At 41.5% G+C, this 17711-nt stretch overlaps 1 protein-coding gene across 1 annotated transcript in view; it reads left to right on the plus strand.

The window, feature by feature from the left end:
* The window catches only part of MTHFD1L (methylenetetrahydrofolate dehydrogenase (NADP+ dependent) 1-like), a 157618-nt gene that overhangs the window by 132072 nt on the left and 7835 nt on the right, over positions 1-17711 (plus strand). The gene's annotated exons all lie outside the window — the stretch shown is intronic.

Raw genomic sequence — 17711 nt, forward strand, 5'->3', positions numbered from 1 at the left:
TTTTTGTTTTTGCCATTTGATTCTGTAAAATAAAGTCATTTTCATCTCTTGAAAGGAGGAGCGCCAGAGGGGCAGCCCAGCTTCCCTGGAAAAGGCTGTGTTTGACAGAGCCGTGCTTTATAGGCAGGTTAAATTACTGCAGTTGGATACTCTGGAAGGCCCTGCCATAAAGGGAAATGTGGCTGCTGAAATAGCCATGCGCTAAGTCTCGGGAAGGCAAGCTGGGGCAAACTCAGCCCACGCGCTCCGTTCTCAGTGCTAACTCTCTGCAGAGCACCTGAGCAAGCTTACCCAAGGTTTCTGTTCTAGCAAGACAACGTCCTGCATTGTATTCAAGCTGTTTGGCTGCATCCCCAGATTCAATTTATAGCGCTGGAACCTAGAGGTGGGGCATGCATGGACTCTGCGGCACACGCTGTGACTAACATGCTGTGAACCACAGGTACAGCAAGCCAGAAATGGTGGGAGTGTTTCAACAGTCGACCTTGTCAACTCAGCCTGTCATTCATCATTTTGCTTTGGGATAGCTGATACCATAAAGAAAGAAAAAAAGTAAAAATCTCGTATAAGTTCAAATCATAAGCTGAGAGCTTATGTGCACGAGGCGGGGAAACTGTGCGGGAAATATTGAATAAAAACTGCAAGAGAGTTATTTCTAAATAGTTTACTTTTGACAAGAAAACATTTCCTTCATAGGCACTCAGAATAGTGAGAATACCTACCCACTTGTATGGGCATACCAACCTATCTGCACACCTACACACCCTTAGTGGCAGGATACAATTAAGGATGCTTCCAGTTCTGGATTTGTATTTTCAGGGTAAATTAAATAATTTAAATCAGATTTCAGAAACATTCAAAACTAGGTTACATTGTCAAGAATATGTATGCTTTGACTACAGTAAGAAGCAACTAGTAAGCGTTCATGGGGATAAAATTCCTGTGCATATTCACACATTCATTTTGATTGGCAATTAAGTTAGTCATACTTCATAGTGGCTGCCTTCCTGATAATTAGGATATCTTTCATCCTTCTTCCTCCTTTATTCTTTTCTCCCCCACCCCAATATATTGGATGTGCTGGAATAGAATCAAATACAAAAGTTGAATTGATACACAGTGTAACGTGTTTGAGGATTTTTGCATCTTTGCTGGAAAACAAAACAGTTTGGACAGTAGGAGGATTATTTCTCTGATGAAATGTTGCAGATTGATTGATTGATTTATTTGAACCCTCTCTTGCCTGTCTTCATCCAAAGAACGCAGTCTTTTTTTAACCCTCATTTGTAGAATTATGACATATTTTACACCCTTGTTCCTCAAAAAAATGCCAAGATGTTCTTTCCATTAGGAATAAAGAGGAGACATCCAGGATTCAACACTTGCATCCATTTTACTTTTCTGCTTTCTCTTTTTTTTTAGCTTCCCTCTTGCCTCATTTAGAAATCAGCAGCTGTTTCACATTGTATATCACATCCCATCCTTTCTAACAAGCAACTTTAGAGCATCTTTCCTCAGTATTCTGAGGGATGCAGAAGAGTCTTACCAGTACTTTGCTGCTTCTTTCTCGTTGCTCCATCATGAACTTGTAATATGTCATCTATTTGGTGCTGCTCTGTTTTGTCAGAGGACTAATTCAATTAATTTTCATTAACTGTCCCTTAATTGAATTTTTGAAAGACAGCTACAATTACAAACACAGCACAGGAAGAGCATAGGAGGAATGTCTGGCACAGCTATACAAATAGATGTATTACTTCAAATATTCCCCTGCTGGTGAACAGGACATGTAATCTGTAAAGGATTATATACAAGAGGAAGAAAGATATTCAGAGCGATACTGAAGCTTATGGAAGTGGTCAAAGCCAGTATAAAAGAAAAGAAAAAAAAAGTCTCAGAGGCATCAAATCACATGAGTGCCTCCAAAGTGCAGTGGCTAGTCTTCCCTCTCCCAGGCACTCAATCAAAAGGGAAATAAAAATTATCCTAGTGCCTGTGGTCTGGCCATCATTTCAGGAGAAAGAGCCAAGGTGGCATTGCAGCCCACAAGCTGGCATCCCTAAGAAGTGGTGGTTTGCCTTCCACCACTGAGGCTGAATGGAAGCGCGAGCGCTGTGCAAGCAGCTCTGCGTTTTACCAGCTGAATTGAAGTCACTCAGGAGTAGAAGGAGAAGCTGTGATTAAAAGCCCTAGGTAGCTCATTTTGAAGCACTTGTTTGTCTTTCCTACGTGGCAAGGCATAAAAAGTGCGGACCACAAGTCCGCGCAAGCAAATAAGGCTTCCTAATAGCTTAGGTCGGTCAGTAAAGCAAAATGCCCGTGTTGCGTAAGGATCATCAAGTCCCATAACTGTGTTTCCTCAGAGCTGGAGCTTTGTTTCCGTTCCTGAGTTGCCAGTTTGAACAAACAAGCTAATAAGCCAAGGGATGGGAGCTCTTGAAGACAGGCCACATTCACTGAAAGATGTGCCTTAATGGTATTATATGAATGTATTTTACCAGCAAGGTATCCTAATTTGAATGTAGAAAAGTCATCTGCACAAGGAACACTGGTAGCTGAGCAAGCTGTGACAGTCAATAACCACGCTTCCTTACATTGCTGATAAACATGCTGCTGCAGAAATCTGTGGCAAGAACGGATTCTTTCACCTTTTTCTAAAGGAATTGTCAGCAATCATTTCAAATCATTTAAATGCCTTTTCCTAATGCTTTATATGTGCTTTAGAAAATGGGCACAATTGGGAGACTTGCTTTACTCCCTAGTCAAAAAGAGAGAAACTGGGATGGGAGAATTGGTGCATATATACACAGACGCGCACCACACACGTGCACACGTGTCATGCTGGAATGAGGTACTGTTAAAATTTAAGCAGAATGGCTGTTCTAGTAGATCTGGCTGTGAGCATTCTTGTCCCAGGATGAAGGTGCTTTTTTCTGGGTAAACTGAATCTGCTGTGAAATGTTAGCCAAGCCTATGTATACCTTGCAACTGGAGAACATTTGATATGCTTTAAAATGACATTTTCTAAAGGGATAGCAACTTTTTTCTTTCCTTGGGTTGTTTAGGCCAAATGGACCATTTCATTGAAGATGTGGTCTGAATTCTGTTTCCCAGATACAAAAGCCGTGGTAATCCAAAAATACTCTTTCTTGTAGGCCTTTCAACATGATTTCCAGTACAGTTTAAAAAAAAAAAAAAAAAGTGGTATACAAGATGAATCCCAGATAACTGCAGTGTAATGCCTAGTGGTTTCATGGGGTACCATTTTCCAGGGATATATTCATAGAAGTTCAGCTGTAAGGGGGTAAAGTCATCTTCATTTTATGGGGCAATTAAAGGCTCTGTTTTGATGTTGTCTGGTGTCTTCTCTGGGATTGATTCAGAACCAAATACATACTGTAGAGGAAAATTCGGCATGACAGTTTGCTGCTGGCATTCTTCATGAGGAATTGCAGTATTCTCCCAGATGGGAAAGAAATTTACAGGGGAGTTGGGTTTGTTTTTTTTTTTTAAAGGGCTATATTGTAGCTAACATTCTTCTACTTATCACTGCAGGTACATGGAACACTGCCTGGTTTTGGAGTTTTTCCACTTTATAAAGTACAAAGTTACGTTAATAATTTTGACACTTGAGTAAGAAAAATTCTTAAATTTTCCCAGATTCAAGACAATTGACTGCCCTTTTGATTCTTTCCAGACACGTTTAATATCAGTCACAAAGGTAATACAGTATGAGATTTAGGGTTCTGACAGACATGTGTCTGCAAATGAAAATCATATTGCTGAAGCCGTCTCAGCCCCTGCCTTTCTGAGGGATGGTGGTGCCCCGCGTGCAGAGACATCTGACCTGCTTGTGAATCAGCTCCACAGGGGTTATAGTTTACTATTTAGTATTTGTAGGTAAGCCTCTGTTGGTTTTGGTTTGCCTTTTATCACTCCAGAACAAAAGTAGTTGTCCAGAAACTGATTGAGCAGCAACTCAGATATTTGGGCAGCAACAGCTGAGGGAGAGGGACGGCAGGAGTGTCTGTCTCGTCTCTTGCTCCAAGCCATACTGTTGTTGCTGGTTAATCAGAGTTTTAAATCTCACGCAGCCCCTCAGTGAACTGGAGTGTGGCCAGACGGGCAGGGTTGCAGTCGTGCCCCTGTGGGCAGCAATTTGGGCGCAGGTGCCTGTGCTCTGGAAGCTGTAAACGTGTGCTGCCTTGTGCAGGAGCCTGGGCTCCTATGCCCTGCCTGCCATAGCCCTCTCTGAGGGGAGAGTGGTGTGAAGGGCTGGCTTTTGCCTGCTGTGGCTTTTTAAGGGGTCTTCACTAGCAGAGACCATAAGTCTTAAATAGCAGAATGAGCTGGGCAGGGGTCAAAATCTAATGAGAGGAAATGAATAATAAGGATGTCACAGAGCATCTCCTAGGTTATTTGGAGTTGTGCCCTGGGTGGTATGTCATCATTTTCCCTTCTCTCGCACTGAGTGTTTTCGGTTTTTTTAATAGTAGCCTGAATGACAGTGAAATGGGTCTGAGTACAGTACCTGTTAAATGCCAGCTTCCCCTTGTATGGCATCCATCTGTAAACGCAATTAGAACAAACATCTGCTCCCAGAAATGACTTCCTGACCTGTGCTGGTATTTTCAGTGTCTGCCAGGCTTCTCATCGCCCTCCCCAGTAATCCCAGCAGATCCACAAAAAAGTAAAGATCCTTTTTCATGTGACATTGCAGCCACTTCAGTGGCTTGTTGAAACTCAAAAGTTGTAACTGGAGGAGCAATGCCATACTATTCACAAGAAAGAGAATTTTTTTCAATTGTGAAGGTTATTGCATTTGTTAGGCATACATAATCCAGGTTACTTCTGCATTATGACCTGGATCCCACAAAAATGAAAATTCATGTAAAGTATCTTTTTCAGCTAAAATTTGAATTAGTGGGTAAGTAACTAGAGAGTAATCTTAAAAAGCAGAAGAATGTTACAGAGACTGTAATATGGCCACACATTAATATGTAGGCATTCCCTTCTGAAAACACGATACTGAACTTGGTTTTAAACACCAGCTTGCACACAGTACGATGTGTAGTATTTTGTATAGGCTGCTGATTTAAAATGTGTGCATAAAGCTAATTGCTGTTATTTGAGCTCTGCTGTTATCCCCGAATCAATTTGGCAATAGGTTCGTATTCTTTAGCAATTTGACCATTTTGTTACTCTCCATTTAATTAAAGCTTCTCAGATCATTCTCAGTTTCTTCACAGAAACAGTTTTAGGACTCTTGACATGTTAACATGTTTCTAATATTTGAATTACTGAGAAACGTCAACTTAAAAATTCTTGGCTGTTCATATAAAATTTGCATCTGTAATGGCTGAAGTCTTGTGAATTTCATAGACTTGTATTCATACCTGTGTTATGTCCTTGTGCTGTTACACAGAATTTAGAGGTTATCTGAAGTTGCCTCCACACTGCCTGGAAATCAGTTTTTCTTTGAAATATTTCTTTGGTCTGTGAAGAGATGTTGCCAGGCATCTATATTAATACCTCTATAAAAGAAGGAAATACTTTCTCACGTGTGATTAAAATATGGAAGTCATTAACACAGGAAAGCCATTGAGGCCAAGAATTTAACAAGACTTCTAAAAGATTATAGCCATCAACAATATGCAGGGCTGTAATTAATATAAGTAAGTAATTTGGAAAAAATGTTAAGCATAGTGTTCAAGGATTCGGTCAGTCTGCAGCTATCAGCTCCCGGTGTTGAACGGAGATTGCTTTGTCAACCTCCGTAGTTTTAGCTTTTCTCCGTAAAGCGTCTGGCACCAGCCACTGTAGGAGACAAAACCATGGGACACGTGTATTTGCTCTGACGTGATACGGCACGCTCCTGCCTGCCTTCTAGCTGATTTCAAGTGTGTAACTTCTGTATTAATTGATCACACTGCACCAGTTTTCCGTGCGTACACAATGCCCTGCTGCTCTGTGCATGTAGAAAGCAAGGCACTAGGAGCTTTTGTTACTAGACTGAATCAAACGAAGATAAAAGGCAATGTTTCACAAACAAATGCAGCAAAGTAGATACAGATACTTCCCACCTTCCTCTGCCTTTGATGACTTTTTCCCATTCCTGTATTTCTTGGTTGTGGCCAGGCATGTGCTCTGCACTGTCCTGCAGGCTCGAGCACAGTTGCAGCAAAGCAGCAGGAGCACAAGGGAGAAAGGACATGCAGTGGCACACAGGGCATAGAGTAAAGCCTTTTTCGTATGCACCAGAGAGAAACAATGTCGTGCTGCTGGCACTGCATATGTCATATATGCTTTTGTGCCCGAGACCCTGAATGAGCCACGCTGACTGTAGAGCTCTGATCCAGAACATCAATGCCATTGTATTTGGCACCTGTAGTAAAGATGTGATGCAGCGAGTAGACACAGAAACCAAGTGCTCTGCAGGTAATCTGTCCAGAATGGGATTAAAGCATGTTTGTGACAGCACAAATAAGCTCCCTCTGAGTTCCTCAAGCTCTTTGTCTCTTTACTTTTCTCTGGGAAAAAGAAAAAACTAAATTAATTAATAACTTTCACAAAAAATCAATTTAAAAAGATTCACAACGTTTGCTACATTTAAGCAGTCTGACAAAGGAGAAAGGTAATGTGGAAGCAAAGATAAAGCAGAGTTTTCCCACAAATAAACAGCAAGTAATTTTCAAACGAGAATAACTACAGGAATTCCAACTGCCAGAGGGGATGCTGATGATGAGACGGCAGCACGATCCGTGGCTGCATCCAAGGGAGAGTGCTTTTGCTCACCAGCAGCCTCTCTTCAAGGAAGATGCCCAGGCAGGTGGGTAGCAACACAATACTGGGGCATTGCAGCTCTTCAGGCGAGGTCAGTGTGCCATCACAGGGGGGCCGTCATTCGTGGGGTCACTGGGAGGGAAGGAGGCAGGCTGAACGTTAGCGGATGTGTTGCGGGTTGTGTTTGTTATGCCTTTGGCTGAGCAGTGGAGTTGTAAATGATTTGTTTGCCAAAAATGAATGTTCATTATAGACCGGCCTTGTTTTGATTAGGAGGAGCTGGGGACCTATACCATAAGAGTAAATAAAGCTTATGGCTTTGTCTGCTAGTTTGTTCACTTTGACATTAGAGAGATTATATTCTAACTGGTTTTTAATTTCTGTGTTACTTTATTTTAGTCTTTTTATGATTTACTGTGTATGTGCGCAAATAAACTTTCTATGATGGTGTCACTTTTACACATTTTTTAATGCTTGAGAAGAAGTTCCCATAGATCATTGCTGTACTAGATGTTTGTCAAAACACAAAAAAGAGTTGTGTTAACTTGTTTTGTGTTGGGATGCAGAAATTCATTATTACCTTCCACTTTTTTTTGGTCCTTTCATATGCTTCATTTGGGAAAAATACTGAATGCCACCCACAAAACATCTGTTTGGGGGTTGCTTTGTTTTTCAGACTGAAAAAGTGTGTTTCCAAATATGGTCGATTTTAATTGAACAGTTTAACAACGTTTTTGTTGCTTATATGAATATATTGTTATCCTTCGCTATATTGCAGAAACTGTGGGTAGAAAAGTGACTTACTGCAAGTTCATACAGAGCACAGTGTGAGAAATTACACTGTGAGAAATTTGGTTAAACATTGGACTGGGCTGCCCAGGGAAGTGGTTGAGACACCATCCCTGGAAGTACTTAAAAGACGTGTAGATGAGGTTCTTAGGGACATGGTTTAGTGGGCATGGTGGTGTTGGGTTGACGGTTGGACTCGATGATGTTAGAGGTCTTTTCCAACCTTAATGATTCTATGATTCTATGAAATGGAGAAAGTTGTATTTCACTTAAAAATACTGATGCAAAGGCTTCATTGTATAATAGAAAAAGATGTTTCATGCAATGTAACTATTTAGCATAGTTATTTTTGAGTTTCAGTTATACGAGACTAAGATGAGAATCAGAGTTACCAATTTAAAATTCCATTCTCCTGGCAACACCTCAGCTCCTTTTGGCAAATCATTTAACCTTTTCTGCCTCCTATCTCACTCACCTTTTAAAATAGAGATCTTATTTCATTTATTTCCCAGATGTACTTAATGTATTTAATTCATATTTGTAGGTACTTTGAAAATTATTTTATTTATAAGTATAAAAATATAAACCTTTATTGTATTATGTAAGGATACACATTTGTAGGATGAAGATTGTGCTCTCCATCAGATAACAAAATTTTGTCTGGTTTCCTTTGACAATTAAATCTATCTGACAGCTTGTTAACTCATGGTTCTCTCTCAGTGAACAGAAATTAGGGTTTTAGTATCTCCTTAGAGAAACTTTGAAAATCAGTATTGCCATAAGAGAGTTAAGTCACACATTCATGGCTGGAATTTTTTCCTTTCTCCTTACAGCTATTAGTGCAGTTCAGGCAACTTGCAAAGAAGGTGGCTCTTCTGAAGGCACTAGTGCATCACGAGTCAGTCGCTTTTGGCCTTTTTCAAAAGAATTTCTATGCTCCTCCATTTTCCAGAAGTGTGAGCTCCAGCATAGGTTACTCAAGGCCTGCTTTTCTTAGTAGCCTTTTGGAGACCTCTTAAAATAGTGGTTTGATAGACTATAGGATGAAAATTGCTGATCTAAGTAATATCCTTCATTTTTTATTTGCTTCCTTGTCAAAGAGAACTGCAGTACATTCCAGTATGATTTTAGAGGACACGCTATTGAACAATACGCACTGCTAGAGGTCTGTGATGGACTTGTGACCGAGAATATCTGATTTACACAGACAGTTCAACAATTTGGTGTCCTCGTATCCAGCCAAACTGGATCCATTCTGGATCTTCTGGGTTAGGAACAATTAGAAAGGAAATATTTTTGAATTCTTCAGTGCAGCTAAGGTAGCATTGACCTAGCATATCGAAACAGTAATTTGCCTGGAGAGAGATGGGGTGAAATTGCATATGGTTAGAAAGCAGCCGCATCCAGAATTATAATGTAAGGTGCTTGTTTGTAATTGTCTATTTCCTGTTTGCTTCAGTCTGTCCAAAATAATGTGTGTTAAGGGCTGCAAAGAGCAAATCATTTAAATTGTTTATCCAAGCAACAAGTGACTTGAGAAAGTAGATATTGAAACTTGAACTAACGAGATTAGAGGTCCAGGTCAATACATGATGATGGTACAGTGATGCTAATTGATGCTGTTGATGCCCACCACAGTTGATCATTCTTTGGAGACGAGCCCTCAGGCTCTTCTTTCTGACATCTCCCCTGATGACTACAGACTGGAAAGTTGGACTGCACCTGTGAAATGTATATCCTAGGGTTTTTTTGTTTCCCAGTACTGAAAACTAGATTGTGTCTACTCAGATGGGATTAGCAAAGTATAGTCATGTCATCTTCCACTTTTTTTGGCTCCTCTTGTTTCAGGTGTTTTCCAAAATTCTCACACCCTTTGGTATTATAAAGGTCACCGCTGGCACTTAGTTTAAATCATGTAATGAGACCAAGCCAGTTTGGTGATTTAACAATTAAAAAGAACTAATTTTAAGTGGTCCTCTGCTATTATCCCTTCACTTTATCTAGAAGTGGTTCTTCCCATATATATACACACACACACACACACATCATCTTTGTCTGACACATGTTTCTTAGGGAACTTGACTTACTCAGATGTCAGTGGATCTAGTTAATTGTAAGCAAGAGGGGCTAGTATGGCAGCACGTAAATGTGGGGGGGGTTGCCATAGTTATACAATCTTTTGGGATTTCTCCATGTTGTAATTTGTCATTGAAATGACTGGATGATGCTCCTGATGCTCTTCCTAGCATGGCTTACTGGGAAGGATAAAGTTTACTGCATGTTGAGCATGCATATTTGCTTTACGTAGTCTGCTGCGGCCACCAGCTCCAGTTTCTGGGCTCTAACTGAGGCTCTGTGCTTTCCTGTGTTAACATGTCAGGCTGTCTGACCAGCAAGGCAAGTCTCGTTTGAAAGTTATGAAGCTCTTAAACAAAATGACATAGTGAAGATCAAGAGCACAAAGTGGGACTTGCTTCCAGTGTTTGAGGAATGGCCCTTCTAGAGAAACAATCGGTAAAAAATAAACAGGTTCCAGAGGAAACGAAGGGTGCCTGGTCCCTGAGCAAATGCAAGGCAGTTGGGATGGGTCCACCCAAGACCTCTCCTCCCCAAATACCACAAAACCTGCTCAGCTTTCAGCAGAACGTGAGCTGCTGGTGCAGCTTGGACACCTCCTGCTCACCAGGAGACCCAAGCACTAGACAAAGCAGGAGGATTATGTACCCACGAACATCAGATACTTCAGATATTCCTGTTGCTGAAACAGCACATGAGAGGAATGCCTTTATCCTCTGGATTTATTCCCTCAGAGGTGCATTTCCAGCACTCTCTGATATATTGGACACTCGTCAAGAATGGGAACAGCCCTGGGAGCCTCTGACATCAGGAGTGAGCTGGAGGGAAGGATTTCTTCTGGCTGAGGAGGTGATTTTGTACAAGAGGCAGCGAGTGAGAATCCTCTGCCAGGGATTCTGTTGAAAGCCCAAGAAGGAAAGGAAAATCAGGATGTAGGCCTTGGCCAAGGGAGCAATTACGCCTGGAAATGGATTTGAGTGGGCTGAGATGGAGGGAGGTGTTTTGGAACAAGTCACCTGGAATTTGTAGCCCTGTTTTTTCTCTCCTCCTTTATCTCCTCCGTGGTTGGTTGTTTTGGGGGTGTTTTTGGGGGGGTTGTTTGGTTTGGGGGGGGTTGTTTGGTTTTTGTAGCTTTCATTTTTGTAGTATTTTGTTTGTCAAGTAACCTATCTAAGGCAGAAAACAGCTCTGAATACCCTGTGAAACATCATGCTGTGTTGTGGATGGTATGAAAAATAGTACACTGAACTAACACCATCTAACGTGCTACCTCAGAGAGAGAGATGTATTTTTCAAGTAAAATTTAAAATATTGATCCCATAGTGCTGTTATTAGGAGGATCATTTTCTTCTGCTTCAGGTATGGTTTTATAAATTCTAGGGTGAAAGTGAATTGAGACAACTCTGCTGAGAGGAACTGCAGTCATGTATGAGTCACAAATGTTTTACTTAATTAGGGAAATTGCTCATTCTTTTACAGATTACATCTATGCCTAAATATTTTCTTTAATAACTAGCAAAATGCCGGATCTGGGTCTTCGGTGCTTCAGCACGTCACTAACAGCAACATTTTTTGAGTTCCAGTGGTATTACACTGACCCGTTCACTAAGAACTTGGCCGAGCAAGCATTGACCAATTCCTCTTGTCCCCTGCTTCCTTTGGGATATGAGACCCACAGGTCTCTCCAAAAGCTGTACTGGACAGACGTGGACTGTTTTGTGGGGTTTGTTTTTTTCCTTAGGGTGCCCAGGAGATCACTTTCGGATTCAGACTATTTCCGCTCAAGATGAGTAAATCATAGGGTCCTGGTAATCCCTCAGAGGATCTAACAGGGCACAAGCTACTTCTGCCTTACTCGAGCACCTGGCAGCAAGGTCAATTAGGATTGTATAATCAATATTCAGTACTTTTATAACTTCATCCAGGTGCTGATAGCAGAAGAGCAATGTCCGTGCATTTTGTTGTTGTAAATCCTTTCACAAAATCGAACAATTGCCAAGAATGTGGAAACATTAAAGTAAGATACAATGATAATAGAATAATTGATGCCAGATGGACTTCTGCACCTGATATCAGTCAGCATGCCACTGAAACAGAGCCATTTATTGCAAGGAGTACTAGAGCATACGTCAGAGTAGCATCAGCATCTTTTCAAACTTTATTTTGATCATTTTGAAAGCTGCTAATGTGTTGAGTTTCTTACTGTGATTGTTCTTATACATTGCAAGCAGATCCTTTTTTGTTAAAGATTTCCTGAGAAGGAAGTATGATCTTCACTTCTCCCTACCTCCTCGGGCTATCATCAGGTTTGGCAAATTTTCATTAAAACTTACAAGTAAACCATTATTTAAACACTGACTAAAGATCATTGCTTAGCTGCTTTTAGAAATCCTTGTTATTTTCAGGCAATGAAAAATAAGATGATAATATTTTCTTAAGCATTATGTAGCTATTAAAGTAGATTTTTAGAAATTATTGCCATTTCCAAGGCTGAATCTATTAGTTTGTTTTTAAAGGTTGATACTTTTCCAAGGAAGCCCCAATTTGCCTCCATTGGGCATCTGCTTTTCCTAATGTGAGAGTTTGAGGTTTGTTTGCTTTTAGGAGGTGCACTCAAGGTCACTTGAGTGTCAGTTCAGTCTTTGGTAGGGTGGTGTTCCCCTCTCTTAATGGGGGGTGTGTGTGTGTGGGTGTGTGTAGACTATATTGTGCATATTTTGTTTTGGCCATTTCATTCTGTTGTATTTCTTTTAATTAAGACAAACAATACTGTTCTCTCAATTGTTCTTTTCTGTCATTTTCATGTAATTTTTTTTTTCTTCTGTCATTCAAAACATGAGCTGCTTCTGAAGTGATAGAGCTCTGCAGAGTGGGGGAATTTTCCAGTTCTGTGGAACAAGCTACAAGCTGATCCTGGAGATACTTAGGATACGCTGCCTAATTTTTGTGCACCAGCTTCCCTCTTCAGTGCACACTGAGTGCCTCTGTGCAGTGTAGGACAGTCCGGTTTGAAGATGAAATAAGTGACCGCTCACTCAAAGTGTTTGCACAGTCGCATGCTTCAGGGTGCTGGAGTCCTACCCGCTACCCTCATTGCATCGATAGTCTCGTGAAAAATTTCCAAGTAAATGGAGAGTGCAGGGACCGTAAGGGATCCAGTAATGAGATCTGCACTCACTTCTCCAGTCATGCAGTGCAGTGAGGTGACTGTTAATCTCTCTCTCCCACCCCGTGGATTGCAATTCCCCTGGTGCCAGCTTCCAGTTTGTGGCCAGCACCACAGGTGTCAGTAATATGACACTGGAGATAAAGAGTGCCTAAAGGGAGGCAGGGTTGGAGACCTGGAGGGATTTCTTCAGAAGAAGGGAGGAAAGCTCTTCCTTTCAGCTTCGCATGCGTTGAGACTGACGGATGCACTGCAGGGGAGCAAATTTCTGGTAGTGGATCTGTCTTTCAGAGCTCTAACCCGCACTAGGAAGCGTTATTGAAACCTTGAAGCGTAGCTCATTCGTGCCGTGCCTCAGGATTCCAACGCATTCTGGCACGTTGAACAAAATGCATGCAGGTTTATAGCACCAGTCTTGAGTTTCCTCTTGTATTGTTTCTTGCTGAGGGAGTATGGGATGTGCAGTTCACCCCATCAGATTTTATTGATGGGTTATCCGCAGTCATGTGTATGCTAGACTCTCTTGAGAAACAACATCTGTTTTCTGCACTATTTCAAGTTTGAAACGGTTGTGGGTTGTCTTAACTTGCTTAATTAACAAAAGGATACAATTAGATAATGTGAATTACTTGCACTTCTTGTCAAATGCAACATTAACTCCATAAGCCACAGAATACAAAGGTTTCCTCAATAAGCTGTTGATGTTTTTGGTATCTTCTAATTGTCTGTTTTCCCTACTTTGTGTAAGTATGGATTCCTCTGGTTTTCTTTCTCTATTTAGAAACCGTGCTATGCCTGTAAAACAGACACATCTTGTCTTATAGGTGAAAAAGACACTAAACACAAGTTGAATGCAGTCCTCAGGACCATCTGTTTTGCAAATCATGCCATTGTGCTAACCCAGATAAGGTGATCTCAGGTCCTAGTAGGATTTTTCATATAGAGAAATGAAAAAAAAAATATGTATGTATACACACTTGAAGTAAAAGGCAGGATATGTCAACCCCTGATAGGCATTTGTATGATAAAAAAGGAACTTAAGCAGCATAGTTCCTCCTGGGACCATAACAAACCTGGCTAGCAGAGTCTTAGTGCTCGACTGTGCAACTGTTACGTAGACCTTATGGCCAACCAAAATTACAAGTCAACACGTAACTGTAATTTAAATGAAACTTTAGTGAAGCTCAACTTAGTAACTCTTCCAGTGACGGTGGATGTGTTCTTGGAGAGGGTGTGGAAGAGCACTTTCATATATCTTCCTTAAAAATAACTGGCATCCTCCTTTTGTAAGGAAGCTCCTTATGGTTTTTTTGTTTAGTTGTGTAAGTAAACTTCTGGAAGATCATAAATACCTAGTATAAATAACAGTAGCCTTCAGGCTTTCTTAACTAAAACCATATTTTATGTTCCGCATAAAATGTTGTGCATTTCCAGGAGCATAAATGATCCTCAGTATAGCTGACTGTAAGACTTGCTCCTTTTGCCTCCTAAACATGAGTGCCATAGTAATAAATAGGCATCGTATTTTTCACATTGTCTTTCTGCAGCTGATTTGCTCTCATGGTTGTGTCGACAGTTGCACAGTTTGCAAAGAAAATGGTTGATTCCAGTGAGTTCCTACAAAACTAGTTCCTATTAATTCCTAAATGATATATTTTGGGCAGCAGCTGGATGGATTCATCATAAAACCTCTCCCGCCCCCTGCATAAAGCGTTCATATGAATTGCATTAAGTCTTAAGGTGCAAAGTTTATGCCTTACATATTCCTTCTCCCAGGGGAAGTGTGATAGTAACAGTTTTGGTCAAATTAAGTACTGATTAGTTCGGCTACCTAAATTCAGTTTGTGGTCTTAAGTGGATAATGTGTTGTCATTCACTGCTTCTTACCCTGCTCTTTTCTCACAGCCACGCTGTGTGATGTTGCGTAGCTACCGATCTAAAACCCAAATGTTATTATATTAGAGTGGAGAGTTGTGCTGATCTCCGTGCAATATATAGAGGGTGTATGTTGTATGAGATGCCTGGCAAGCTGCTGTATGACTGTAAATTTCTGTAGGTTTTTTCATGCTGTACATACCTGCTAATTACTGGTGATTTATGTTTTAGGCGTATTTTCTCTTTCGATGCTCATTCTCCTTTTTTCAAGTTTTAGAACTGAAGTAGTTTTAGTATGTAGTTATCTCAGAAAGCCTTGGAGAGGTGGAGGTTGTCTGCCAGCCACTGTGCAGGTACGGTATGTGCTACAGCCGGGGGGCAGGTTAGCGTCCCCCCCTCCGTGCGCAAAAATCTAGGCTCCGGTTACTTAGGGCAGAGAAAGGGATGCTTCTGGGTCGTGCCTGCTGCGGTTAAGGCCAGCCTGTGAACTCGCTCGTTAATGCCTTCATTTAGCATTGTGGAAAACAGCGAGAGGGAAGAGGATCATTCTGAACCCGCAGCCATGTGGAAAGCCAGTCAGCTGAAGCCTCGAGTCAGCCTCGCAGCGACTGAGCCCTCTTTTCTCTCCTGCGGTTTTGGCTGCAGGAGAGAAATGGCGGGCTGGCGAGGGAATAATCGGTAGTAATCTCCTCAGCCAGCCAGCCGTCTCCTCCTGTTGACCTTGAAGTAATGAAAAAGGGATAGATTCTGCTGCATGTTACCTCTGTGTGTCCAAATGAGAGCGGAGAGAAATGATCGTAAATCTACACGGCTTTGCCTGTTTGGAAGTCTGGGCCATGAGGAAGATGACAGGACATATTTTATTTTCGCTCTGTAATTCACGTAGGTATTCGTCCCAAAGTGTTTCCTCTGTGGTTTTTTTTTTTTTTACGCAGCAGTAATTTTAATTCAGATGAAATCATTCCCTTTTGTTGACTTAAGTTTTCAATATGAGAATAGTTGTATTCCCTGAACTGGCAATAAACAGGTTTGATATGAAGATTTTATAGATGTAATATATTTCCATTAGTTAATACAGTGGAGTTACACTGGTGTGGAACTGGGCCTATGAAAAAAAACAAACCCAAAACACACATGTAGGACTTTTTTTAACATTTCTTTTAAAAAAAAATAAGGAAAAACTCCCCTAAACTTATTCTTGTTTTTATTATACAGGGAAAATGAAAACTGGCCAAGCTTGTAGATATGTTTTGTTTTTTTTAAAAAAAAGGGGGGGAACCTGGAATTTGGGAGTTTACTTTCGGATGTAGAACTGCCATACAAAGAGTAACCAGAAAGTTGTCTTTAGCAATTTGTTCATTCCCCTCCCAGCGAAATGTAATTCATTAAGGCGGTTTCTTGTCAAGCATTAACTCATAAACTGGGATGAATCTGAGACAGAGAATAATTCAGTAACCCTAATAATGTAGTAGTCCAATTAGTGTGGCCAACGGATGAAGAATAGTAACAAGGAGTTTTAGTACTTAGCTAAGATGGCAAGGTAATGTCAGCCAATAAAATGATGTCATGCAATCAGCGGCAGGGTTTGGTCAATGCAAACTGACAGTTTTGTCTTTTAATCCTACTGCGTGCAATAACAAAAGATCAGGAAGGACTATATTTAAAAACAGAGGAAATGTACTGAGTCCACTAGAAGAGCTTGTTGCATTGTTTTTTCTCAGAGCTAGATCTCAAGCGAGATGACGGCTGCACTGCTACTGAGCTCCCCGAGCTCCTTTCCCCCTTCCCAACGTGGGGTTAACCTCTGAAATGGCAGCAGAGCTCTCCGGAGTAAATGGGACTGTGGCGGAGAGATCTTACAGTTTGCTTGTATTCCCACGATGGAAACATTACACGAGCGTTTGGAGCGAAGCTGAAGCATAAGGGAGATGCTAACTCAATCACTGAATATGCAGCAGAACAGGTTGACTTTCAAAGAAATACAGCCTGCTGCAGCCCAAGGGGGGCCTGTAAATCTGGCTCTCTGGAGGAGCTAGGATGGCGGTCATGTATTTTTCCTCTTTTGAGGCCCATTAGCCTGTTAGAGCTTGCCTTTGAGAAAACACCGTAGCTGAGCTGTGCTCCTTGGCGAATGAGAGAGGATGGAGGGAGGAAGCCGCCCGGCCCTGTGCTCTCTGCTGGGAGGTGATGGCTGGCCACGGCATTCTCTGCCTGCTCCGCTGCACTCCCCTGCAGCCAGTGGCCTGGTGGTGATCTGGTCACGCAGTAAGCAGATTTAATTCATCAGCCGACCAACCCTGGCCACAAAAATGTGTATTTTCGTCAGTTCAGTGTGTTGAATGAGGATGGTTGCAGTAAGATGAGTGCCAGAGCCAGCTCCAAGGGGGAATCGTTCCAGGGGCTCACAGGGTGAAACTGTCCTCTTTCAGCAACGGGTTTCAGCTCACATCATCTGACCCTTTCCTTAGGTTATTGTGTTTGGAGTGTTTCTGATACTCGAGCCAGTGTGATTCTTTTTTTCTACACAGCCGTGTTTGAAGGTTACCTCCTGGGGTCAGATTAACCACCAACTTTAACGAGCACTGCTGACTTGCCCCAGCTAAAATTTTGTTCCTCAAAATCTAGCGTCTGTTAAGTAAGTTTTAATGCTTTAAAGGCTCTTAGCCAACAAACGGTTGAGCTAAGGTGAACTCCAGGTTTGTTTCCAGAGATTGTAATGTCTTTCATCTCTTTGGCCATCCTCCACCTCTGAGGATAAGATATCGAAAGGGTTTATGGAGTCCTTGAGCCCAAATGCTATTTTTAGAGTGCCTTGAATTAGTGGAAATACGGTGAGATATTCAGGGCTTCTAACTGTCATCTTAGGAAGACTTAGGGTGTGAATCCAAAGTGGTTCAGGTTGATCCAAACTGGTCCTGCCTTAAAACTGCCCCACAGTCGCAGCCTTTACCCTGTGCTGGCACTGGGGCCAGGGAAGCCCCTCCTGGCTCAAGTGCTGAAACAGGAGAGGATGAAAAAGATC

Source organism: Pygoscelis adeliae, unplaced genomic scaffold, assembly GCF_000699105.1.
Source record: "Pygoscelis adeliae isolate BGI_AS28 unplaced genomic scaffold, ASM69910v1 Scaffold105, whole genome shotgun sequence".
Lineage (NCBI taxonomy): Eukaryota > Metazoa > Chordata > Aves > Sphenisciformes > Spheniscidae > Pygoscelis > Pygoscelis adeliae.